The sequence below is a fragment of the Pleurodeles waltl genome, chromosome 10 (assembly GCF_031143425.1).
Source record: "Pleurodeles waltl isolate 20211129_DDA chromosome 10, aPleWal1.hap1.20221129, whole genome shotgun sequence".
NCBI classification, from domain to species: Eukaryota; Metazoa; Chordata; class Amphibia; order Caudata; family Salamandridae; genus Pleurodeles; species Pleurodeles waltl.
In genome coordinates, this window is record NC_090449.1 from 781,880,342 (window position 1) to 781,892,910 (window position 12,569).

Sequence of the window (12,569 nt, forward strand, 5' to 3'; positions counted from 1 at the left end):
TTTAAACAAATGCAATGCTCAAACTTCTTCAGATCACCTATTTTCTCACTAAATAACTCTGGGATTTTTTTTTTATAATCTCACACACACACACACACACACACACACAATCATCCATTTCACCTTAATTTGTAGCAATAGAGGTGGGATTTAACCGCACCGGGATATCAGAGCCCGATACTAAGATAAAACCTCATTTTGCTAACTCACGCCACTCAACAATGTTCTTATCTTTATTGGCGACATAGATTTTTGTGTTAGCTGTTCTACCCAAACACATTAAGGCCGTCATTACAACCCTGGTGGTTGGTGTTAAAGTGGCGGTAATACCGCCAACAGGCCAGCGGTAATTACCGCCAAATTATGAAATTGATGGTGTTATCTCCGATAGACAGCCAATGTACCACACTGACCGCCAGGGCGGAAACAACAGTCACCACAGCGGGAGCCACCTACAGCCAGGCAGAAGTCAATATTCTGCCTACCATATTAAGACACACGATTCCGCCACCTTTTCCAGGGTAGTACCAATGACAACAAAAGCCCGGCGGAAACACTGCACAGAAGTGAAAGGACTGATCATTGGAGACACAGGGAACAACCATGCCGCCATGGAGCCTGAGCTGCATGTTTTCCCCATGATTTTCTACATCCTGCTCCACCACGAAACCCAATGGCGGTGAGAACAACGACGGTGAGTACAGACGCCTAGCACACAAGGGAAGGGGGGAGGAAAAAGAGAGTGACACACATACGCAACATAGACACCCCCACTCCACACTATACACCCATTCAGTTGCATTACCAAAACATTTGTACCCCGTACCTCGGCTGAATAATGCAAGGACAAAACAAATTTGAGAAACTGAATGTAATGAGAGAAACACATCAAGATAAGTAAGGGAGGCAAGAGAAGAGATATATACATATGTACACAAAAAGGGACACCGCCAAGTCCACAATGTACGCAGTCCACATGGCCACAGGCCAAAGTCCAAAGCCAAACATTGCACCTGTCTCAACACGGAGGGAACAGTGCAGGGGTATCAGTTGGTAAATAGGCAGGCACGTCAGGGGGACAGGGGACTGGGGGGGGCATCTCAGCCGGGAGATGGAACAACACCACTGGTTCTGGAGGGGGCTCCATGCCCCTTGCATGGTCCTGGGGAGTTCAAGGCCACAGTCTCTCAAGTGGGTGACTTGCCCACTTGCTCTGGAGGGGGCTCATGCCCAGTGCTTGGTCCTGGTGAGTGCAAGGCCACAGTCTCTCAAGTGGGTGACTTGCCCACTTGCTCTGGCGGTGGCAACATGCCCTGTGCTTGGTCCTGGGGAGTGCAAGGCCACAGTCTCTCAAGTGGGTGACTTGCCCACTTGCTCTGGAGGGGGCAACATGCCCTGTGCTTGGTCCTGTGGAGTGCAAGGCCACAGTCTCTCAAGTAGGTGACTTGCCCACTTGCTCTGGTGGGGGCCTCATGCCCTGTGCATGATCCTGGGGAGTGCAAGGCCACAGTCTCTCAAGTGGGTGACTTGCCCACTGGTTCTGGAGGGGGCAGCATGGCCTGTGCTCTTGATCCTGGGGAGGCTGGGGTAAGTGGATGTCTTACCCACTGGTTCTGGAGGGGTCATCATACCCTGTGCTCTTGATCCTGGGGAGGCTGGGGTAGATGGGTGTGTTACCCACTGGTTTTGGAGGGGGCATCGTGCCCTGTGCTCTTGATTCTGGGGAGTGCAAGATCATAGTCTCTCAGTTGGGTGTCATACCCACTGGATTTTCAGGGGGCAGGCTGCAGAGCAGCCCATGGAGGCAGGATTACATACCGTCCGTCTGCGGTGATGGCTGCTCACTGGAAGTGGTAGTGGTGGTGCTGCTGAGGGGGAAGTCTCCTGCCCAATCCCTGCAACTTCAGATGGGTGCTCACAGGAGGTGGTGGTGGTGCTGCCAGAGGGGAGGCTCCTGCCCATCCCCTGCAACCTAAGACGGCTGCACAACCATGGTTGGTGGTGGGGGCTCCATCACAGTTCCTGCCCCAGGCCCCTTGATCTTCCTGCCTGCTGGTGCAGGCTCCTTTCCCTTCTTGGCAGCAGCTTGGGCAGGCTCCTTTCCCTTTTGGGCAGCAGTTTGGGCAGGCTCCTTTCCCTTGAGGCTGCCTGGTGCAGGCTCCTTCACCCTCAGGACATGTGCCCTGGATCCTTTTCCACCACGAGTGGGTGTGGTGACGACTGGGCCCGTGGACTCGGAGGCTGAGGTGCTTAGCTGGGTTCTTCCCACCCTGGCCAGATGTGCAGGGTGGGGTGGAGGGGTAGGAAAGATGTCCATGGTGGACAGGAACAGATTTTGTAGGGACACTGGGGCGGGAAGAGGGAGAAGGTTTGGAAGTGGAGAAAGAGGGAGTGGTTGTTTGAGGTGTCTGTCTTCTGATTTTGGGTGCAAGTGCATGGGCTGGATGCTGTTCTGAGGTGGATGGCTGTTGGGTGTCTGAGTGCTTGTGCTTGTGTACCTTAGAAGGGGGGGACAGACACAGTGGGAGAGGATACAGGGGATGTGTGCATGACTGTTGTGGAGGTGTCTGCCAGTGAGGTGTGTGTCCTGCTTGGTGTGGTGGTGATGCTGGTAGTGGATGATGATGTAGTGCATGCAGGTGTGAGTGTAGACGGAACTGGGAGGGAGGTGGAGTAGGAGGCAGAGGGAGAGACAGTGGAAATAGTGGATGTTGGTATGTCTGCATCTGGATGGTGTTTGTATGAGTGCCTGTGGGATGGAGTGTGGTGATTGTGTTTGCCTGTACCACTCTTGTGTGTTGTATTGTGTACATGCTCGTCTGACTTTGTGCTTGGGATGGGTTGAGGCTGAGGAGAATGGGACTGGGAAGTGGAAGTTGGAGGGGGGAGGTTAGAAACAGGGGCAATGGCTGCCATCATAGAGGAGGACAGAGCCTGAATCGATCTCTGTTGGGCCACCAATCCAGTGTGAATGCCCTCCAGGAATGCATTAGTCTGTTGCATCTGGGCTGCCATCCCCTGGATAGCATTTACAATGGTTGACTGCCCTACAGAGATGGATCTCAGGAGGTCAATAGCCTTCTCACTCAGGGCAGCAGGGCTCACTGGGGCAGTACCTGAGGTGCCTGGGATGAAGAAGATACCCACCCTCATGGGTGAGCGGGCACGGGCAACTCGATGTGGGGCTGCTTGGAGGGCGGTGCTGGTACGGGGGTGGCGGATGTACCTGTTTCTGGGGTGGTCGCAGAGGTGTCCGCCACCACCAGGGAGCTTCCATCGGAGGAGGTATCTGTCTCTGAACTGTCCCCTCCTGTCTCCAATCTGGTGCTCCCCTCACCCTCTGTCCCACTGGTGTCCTCAGCGTTGGTGGACTCTGCCTCCTCGGTCATGTGGGATGCAGCTCCCTCCGTCACTGATGCCTCTGCTCCTCCGCCAGATGATGCTAATGCACATAAGGACAGGATGACAAAACAATAAGGGGAGGGGAAGAGACAAAGGATACACTTGGTCAATGGCTGCACCAACACCACCGTTGGCGTACACAGCTCACTCATACACAGGGAACAGGCCTACGCAATATGCCATAGCACTACCAGAGAAAATGTTAGCATCCAAAGCATGGGGAGTGGCACACACCGCCAAGTGCTGCACACCTTGGACCCACGCAGCCCAGATCATCAGTGGAAGCTTACAACCTAGGTAGCAGGATTATCACATCAGAACCCTAGCCACCAGGGGACCAGTGCCGCAATGTCAGGCCTGGCATAGGGGCACCCACTGACAGACATCCCTCACCCGGATACCACCCTACCATGCATAAGTTGTAATGATGGGCACTGTGTTCACCTCCCTTGTGGCTGCTGTAATGCCATCAAGCACCCATCCAGCTCTGGACAGGCCACCACCAGGATGCGGGCCATCAGGGGGGTCAGGGTTCGACAGGCACCCCTTCCACGTTGGGAGGCCATCCTCAGCTGGGCCTCCGCCGTCTTCTGTACCCAGCGTCTCCGGTCCTCCCACCGTTTCTGACAGTGGGTGCCCTGCCTGCCATAGAACCCCAGGGTCCGCACATCCTTGGCGATGGCACGCCATATACCCTTTTTTTGATGGGCGCTGACCTGCAGAGGAAATACACACAGAAAAATAGTATTAGTCAAACAGCCCTGCCTGTTACACTTATGGCCGACCATACACCTTAACATCACCATTTACACACACATGGCCCAGCACACAACCAATGTGACGCCCAGAGGACATCCACCCACCCCCGGACCTGAGGCCTTCACACACAACACCATGCATTCATGCCACAAGCATTGTGCCCACAGTGTACTCACCTGTTGGTTTGGGGTCCCATACAGCAGTCCGTACTGGGGTAGGACCCCATCCACCAATCTCTCCAACTCCGCTGAAGTGAGGGCAGGGGCCTTTCCCCAGTCACACTGGTCATGGTAGGTTCCAGACACAGGTCACAGCAGCACATGCAGTGCAGGTCCTCTCCTGTGGATGATCAGGTAACAAGTGTGGAATATGATAGAAAATGGCGGTCACGTCCACGTCGGTGCATACCGTCACCCCCGGCGTAGATCACCACTGGCCACTGTACCCCATACCCCATAGGGGCCAACGTTAACCAATGAGGAGTTGCACAGCAGGTCATGACCGCCTACCGCAACGGTGCACAACGTCAGCGGAATTACCTCACTTCCACCTGTCCCTCCACACAGGACAGGCGGATGTAATTTCAGGGGGGGGCAGGCCCTGGATATTTGCTGTGTTACTGGTAAAATTTGGACATACTATACAAATCACACTTACCCATTACAAGTTTCCAGCATGCAAAGTTCTGTTTGTGGCCGGCTCCTCACTCTTTTGCCCCATGGATTGCTACCCCTGGTGGACTTGGCATCAATGGAGGACAGGCACATCATCCTCACCTTTAGACTTGACAGGGCCACAATCACAGAGCTGTGTGCCCAATTGGAGCCTGACCTGATATCTGCTATCCGTCAACCCACTCAGATCCCCCCTCTTGTGCAAGTTCTATCAGTTCTCCATTTCCTGGCAACTGGTTCTTTCCAAGTGACAGTGGGCTTGGCAGCAGGAATATCACAGCCAGTGTTCTCAATACTGCTGACCAGAGTGTTGTCTGCCCTGATTAAACACATGTGCAGCTACATTGTTTTCCCCCAGGTTGAAGATTTGGCCACGGTGAAGGCCGCGTTCTATGCAATGGGACATATCACCAACATAATTGGAGCGATTGATGGAACACCTAATACATTTGTCCCCTCCGTCAAAATTAACAGGTGTTCAAAAATCGTAAGAGTTTCCACTCCATGAATGTACAGATAGTGTGCTTGGTGGGCCAGTACATCTCCCACGTCAATGCTAAGTATCCTGGGTCAGTGCATGATGCCTTTGTCCTGAGGAATAGCAGCATCCCAAATGTGATGGGCCAACTACAGAGGCACAGGGTGTGGCTAATAGGTGAGCCCTGGTCCACACCCAATATATGATGGTGTATGGGTATGGTGTGAGCCATATAGGATAGTGTTTGGCTAAATGTTGTCCCTCAATATTGCAGGTGACTCTGGTTACCCTAACCTCTCATGGCTGCTGACCCCTGTGAGGAATGCCAGGACAAGGGCAGAAGAAAGTTATAACGGGGCACATGGGCGAACCAGAAGGATACTAGAAAGTACCTTTGGCCTCCTGAAGGCCAGGTTCAGGTGCCTCCATCTAACAGGTGGATCCCTGTGCTACTCACCCAAGAAGGTCTGCCAGATGGTAGTGGGATGCTGCATGTTGCACAACCTTGCCCTGAGATGCCATTTGCCTTTTCTACAGGAGGAGGAGACTGGAGATTCCCGTGTGTCAGCAGTGGACCCTGTGGACAGTGAGGATGAGGAGGCAAAGGATGAGGATGAGGACAACAGAACATCAGTCATCAGACAATACTTCCAATGACACACAGGTAGGACAGTGTTATTTCACATTTCAATAAAATTTGTTTGCATTTCTGTCGCACCGGCATGCTGATATTTCCCACGTATATGCCCACTCACTGTTCCCGCTGGCAAATCTTTTTGCAGATGCTGGTGACCTCACATACGCTCCTGGTGTGATCACTGCAGCCAGCTACAGGTCATTAATCTATGCATCTTTTCTGTACAGTTGAATTGCAATGTTTGTACATGTTTCAATTAATCAATAATTTAAAAACATGACATACTCCATATGTGTTTATTGAAGTGCTAAAATATAGAGGGGCAAGTGCAATGGGCTGGGGTGATGATGGAGGGAAGTCCAGGGTATTGTTCCAGTCTGTTTGTAGCACAGGTGCATTGTCCAAGGGGACATAGGAAGGGGAGCAATGGCAGTTCAAGGTTGACAGGGAGACAGGGTGGGACACAAGGGTGACAATCAGGAGAGTCTCATTTCCTGCTGGGGGTCTTGGCAAGTGTATCTGGCTTCTGTCTGGGTCACAGGGAACATTTGCAGGATGGTTCACGTTCTTTTGGGTGGAGGGGTTCTGGTGGCCTGTTGCTCCTGTGGCAGGGCCTCCTGTCCACTAGCGGCAGCAGAGGTGGAAGGCTGTTAAGATGTCTGGCTAGTGGCAGGGGCCCGCTGTTGTGAGACTGCCTTCCTCATAATATTGGCCATGTCTGCCAGCACCCCTGCTATGGAGTCCAGGGTGGTGTTGATGGCCTAAAAGTCCTCCCTGATCCCCTGGTACTGTCCCTCCTGCAGCCGCCTGTTCTCCTGTACATCATCCAGGATCTGGCCCATTGTGTCCTGGGAATGTTGATATGCTCCCAGGTTCTCTGCAAGTGCCTCCTGGAGAGTCGTTTCCCTGGGCCTGTCCTCCCCTTGGTGCACAGTACTCCTCCCAGTTTCCCTGGTGGCCTGTGCCTCTGTCACCTGAACCCTGTGCCCACTGCCACTGACCCCTGATTGTCTTGAGTATGAGGTGTGGCCTGGGGTCCCTGTAGAGGTGGACACACTGCTGATTGACGTGTCCTGGGGACAGGGGTGTGGGTACGCTAGGTGGTTGTTGTGGTGGTGTTTCCTGATGGGGGAAGCTCTGTGGTGGTGTGTGACTGGGCCTGGGTAACTGGATCTCCAGAGGTCCCTGATGGCAAAGGTTGGTCATCCAGATCCAGAAGACCAGAGTTGCTGGCATCACTGTTGGCCTCTTCTGTTGGGGGACTGGTTGGTGCTGGCTCCTCCTCTCCGGTGACATTGGCTGGGGTACCTGTGGGGATGTAAATGATGTGTTATTGTTTCTGTGTCTGACATATTGTGCAACCGTGGCTTGCCCTCTTTGTTTGTATTTGCCCTGGCAGCTTTCACTTGTATAAGTTGGTATAAGGTGGGATAGCTAATTCTCTCTAGTGTGCATGCTTTAGTGATAGGTGTCCATGCAGGGCTGTGAGTGGTGTCCATGCATTGGTATGGCATGCAGGGCTTCGCATTGGGAAGAGTGGGATGTGATGGTGGGGTGTGTGGGAGATGGTGGAGTGATGGGAGTGAGGGTATGTGATGGCATGCAGGTTGGGGGTAGTAGTAGTAGAGAGTTGACTTACCAGAGTCCAGTCCTCATAATCCGACCAGGCCCTCAGGATGCTTGATTGCCAAGACTTGCTCCTCCCATGTTGTTAGTTGTGGGTTAGGAGGTGGGGGTCCACCGGCAGTCCTCTGTACAGCGAGTTGGTGTCTTGCTTCAATGGAACGTACCTTCCCCGTAGGTCATTCCATCTCTTCCTGACATCATCCCTAGATCTGGGGTGCTGTCCCACGACATTGACCCTGTCCACCATTTTCCACCATAGTTCCATCTTCCTAGCTATCGATATCTGCTGCACCTGTGCTCCAAATAGCTGAGGCTCTACACTGATGATTTCCTCCACCATGACCCTTAGCTACTCCTCTGTGAATCGGGGGTGTCTTTGTGGTGCCATGGTTGTTGTGTGAGGTGTGTAGGTGAGGGTGTGTTGGGTAATGTGTTGGGGTGCGTGGGTAATGTATAGGTGTAAGTGGGGTGTGGCTCTGGTTTTGTCTGTGGTCTTGGTGTCTGTCTCTTGGCTTTTTTTGATGTCCGTAAAGGGTTGTGGTACTGGGGTGTGTCTTTTGTAGTGGTTTGGGTGTGTTGTGTGTATGAGTGTCAGGTGTGTTATTTAAATTGTCCAATGTGGTGTTGCTTTGTTTGTGTGTGAGTATTTTGAGCGCGGCGGTATGTACCGCCAGTGGTTTACCGCCATTGAATGTCCACTGTGGTGATTTATGGGTCATAATGTGGTGGGCGTTGTTCTGTTGGCGTAACAGTGTGGGTTTGGATACCGCCAGTTTATCACTGACATTTGGGCTGGCGGAATTGTGTATGTGGCTGAATAGTGACGGATTTGTGTGTGTGTGTCATAATATGGTGAATGATATTTGCCGCCACGGTGGTAAGTTGGTGGCAGTCAGCGTGGAGGTCACTGGGATTTACCGCCAATGAGGGCCTAATTCTGAACGTAGCCCAGAATGTCTATATCCTGATCACCATAAGCTTTGGGCAATATATCTGGTGGATTGAATGTTTTTTCACCTGCCCAAAAAACAAATCATCTGATATTATAGTTTTTGAGGCACCTGAATCATCCATCACCCCCAATTTCACCTTCCCTGTCATGAATTCACATAGAGGACCCTTAATTTCCTTTTTAGACATGGAGTCTACATCAAGTTTGAGAACCGATCTGGATAAGTCTTGAGTACAAGAACCATCAACATCTACACTACTTATCTGAAAATGACCTTTGTTGCTTCTACACACACTTTGAAATTTTAGGACATTTGTTCCACTGTTTTCCCATTCCAGGGCAGACAAGGTTATTGCTAAAATGTGTTTTTGACCCTCATCTTAAACAGGTTGGACTCCGCTTTTGAAATTTGTTAGACTGCCTGTCTTTGAAGGACACTACATTAATCGCATCTAAACTTTGCTCATTGACTGACAGAATACTGGGCTCGCTCATTATACACTTGCTTGATATAATAGCTTGCTTAATGCTTTAGGCACTATCTATAAACCCTGAAAGGGTGGAGCCACAGCAACTTAAAAGTCATTATTGTATTTCCTGGAATGACAACTGTCGACAAACTGATCCCTAATGTAGGTATCCAAAGCTGAACCAAAATTGCAGCTGGAAGCCAAGTTTCATAATGCTGATATGAACTCCTCAACAGTTTCCTGTGCCTTGACTTTTCTTTTAAAGAAGTTGCATCGCTCCAATAAAATGCTTGGCTGTTCTGTAAATTTATTAAATAATTTTGTAACAGCCTCAGTGTACTTGTACCAGTGTTCAACATCTTCATGAGGAGTGACTTCTGGTAAATTATCAAAAACCTTCTGGTCTTCTTGGCCAAGGTGTCTAAGTAAAAGTGCAGCCTTCCTTTTTTGGTGGAAATGTTTCTGCGTCTACCACTACAAAGAAATTTTGAAATGTTCTAAACCATGGTATGGAGGGTTTTCCAGGTAGTGACAGAAATGGTGTAATTTGTACTAGGCTTTGATTTGGATTCATGTTGACTCAAGTTGGTTTAAACAATGTCTTTTTGAGAAAACAATATTTTTTTAGTAAATATGTAAGCTGAACAAAAAAATATCAGTACCTGTTACATACCCCTTTTGACAGCTGGTCTGCTTTCCCGCCAATCAATAAAATTCAGCTAGACGATCATTAATTTAGCTCAGCATGTTGTTTGCGATCATTCGTGTAATGCTATCTGTACTTTACCCCAGCTCCATATTGACTACTGACTCTATTTTGTGCTTGGCTTAGCTTCAAGCACCATCTTATTGGTGATGCAGGTATTTTTCCGCGCACAACATATGCAACATGTTTTTCACTCCTTTTACTCTTTTTCTCACCAAGGCAGGAACATAACATGGAGGAGTGAGGGAGAGATAAGGATGTATCAGAGAATGTTTATGGTACGGCAGGGAACAGTTCGGTCTTGGGAGTGCACCTAGGAATGTGGCCAATCTCTATGATATGCTCTTTGTTAGAAATGGGGTATTTGGTTGGCAGTCAGGTTACCCCCTTTCCAAGCAAGGACCCTCACTCTAGTCAGGGCAAAGGAGAATCACCCTCAGCTAACCCCGCTCACCTGCTTGGTAGCTTGGCACGAGCAGGCAGGCTTAATTTCAGAGTGCTAGGTGTAAACTATTTGTACCCACACACTAACTTAATAAAAACACTACAAAATGACATAACACAGGTTTAGAAAAATAGGAAATATTCAGCTAAACAAAACAAGACCAAAACGACAAAAATCTAACATACACAAGTCAAGTTATTAATTTTAAAAGCAAAAGAGTCTTAAGTCCTTGAGAAAACAGTAACAACACTGTTAGCACTGAAATGTGCCTGGGTAGCGTCAAAATAATACGCAAAGGCGAGTGAGCGTCGAAAAACGTAAGCGGTGCACCAATTTCTCACCTGCAGGCGAGACCGTGGATCATTTCTCCTTCTCGGGTCGGCATGCGTCGTTTTTCCTCCCTCCACGGGAGTGATGCATCGATCCGGGCAGCACTCGGGTCCAGGCAGGCATTGTTTTTCCGTGCCCAGCAAGGTTTGCGTAAAAAATCATGCAGCACGGTATCAGCAAAACTGCGCAATGTGGGTTGCAACATTAATGGCCTCCGTCAGCTGGTGTTGCACGTCGTTCTTCCAGCTCCGTGTGTCGATTTTCCAGCCACGATGCCGGTGGAGCGTTGATTTCTGCAGCGAAGCCGACGGTGTGTCGTTTTTCACCCGCTTCTTAGAAGGTATGTAGAATTTTTCCCCACACGGCGGTCTGTGCATGGATTTTCAGTGTTGGTCTGCCAGCTTCACCTTCCAAGGTCCCAGGAACTGGATAGGGCACCACTTGGCAGGGCAGGCGTCTCAGCAGAGAGTCCAGGTGCTGGCAGCAGAAGTCTCGGATGGCCCTGAGACTTCAACAACAGGAGGCAAGCTCAGGACAAGACCTTGGAGATTTCTTCACAAGCAGGAATGCACAACAAAGTCCAGTCTTTGTCCCCTTGCACAGACAGAAGCAGCAACTGCAGGATAGCTCCACAAAGCACAGTCACAGGCAGGGCAGCACTTCTCCTCAGCTCTTCAGCTCTTCTCCGGGCAGAGGTTCCTCTTGATGTCCAGATGTGATCTAAAGTCTCTGGTTTTGGGTGCTCTTCTTATACCTATTTTGGCCTTTGGAATAGGCCTACTTCAAAGGAAAGTCTCTCTTGTTAGTGAAATCCTGCCTTGCCCAACCCAGACACACACCAGGGGATTGGAGACTGCATTGTGTAAGGGCAGGCACAGCCCTTGCAGGTGTGAGTGACCACTCCTCCCCTCCCTCCTAGCATGGATGGGTCATCAGGATATGCAGGCTACACCCCAGCTCCCTTTGTGGCACTGTCTAGGGAGAGGTGCAAACAGCCTAACTGTCAAACTGACCCAGACAGGGTATACAAATTCAAATTCAAATTCAAATCAATCTTTATTCGGATTTTACTCCATAAAAGATAAACGATCTCTTTAAAAATGAAAATAATATACAATAAAAGTAGTTCAAGAAAACATTACTAATGATTAAATAAAAAAATCTTTGCTGCAACAAATTGGACAATTATTCATTCTCATACCGGAGGTTTTCTAAATACGACAGCTTTTTCCTTTATTCTATGGCATATAGGATAAATTTTTGTTACTGCATCACATTTCTCATTAGTATCCAATTTACATAGATAATTAAAAGCTTCTTTACAATAAAATAATTTGTTAATAACAAATAAAGGTTTTAAAAAATGTTTCCTAATGTCATGATAAAATTTACAAGATATAATAAAGTGAATTGTAGATTGTGCAAATCGTCCCGCGCAGGGGCATTTCGGTAGGCTTTTACTCCAAATCCTCACCTTTGGGAAAGCTACCAAAAAATGCAACATTCTAAAGCGCATTCGAGTCAGATAAAATCTATCCTGAGTGTTTGCAACTGTCAGTAAATAATTTGACATTACCTCGTTATTTTCAGTCATATAAAGTGCAACTGTTGATTTCCTACATTCTCTATTTTCTCTATCACTATCCCTCCATGCCATTAATTGGTTTTTCAGTTCTTTCTTGCTAAATTGGAGGATAGTACCTGGATTGTCCAAATTTGAAGCTAGATTTATGCCTTTCAACAAATCTTTTAAATGCATGAACCATGGAATTCTATCCCAATGTTCCAATGTAAGGCAATCTTTAATAATGTTTTGGATAAATTGCGTCCCTTCTTTAAACCAGATGCCATGCCAAGCCAGCAGCGCATTGGTATATATTAGATCTTCCACATAAGGGCAGCCCAGTTCCTAATGTGACATAAATGTGGAGGTGGTATTTGGGACTGCAAGTAGTCTACTAAAACATTTGTTCTCTAGCACCTGTAATGAATGGATCTCGGGCATCAGACTCCAAAGGGCAGAACCATACGTAATGCTGCTAATTGATTTACTTTTGTAAATTTGCAACATTTCCCTAAGGGGTTTGTTA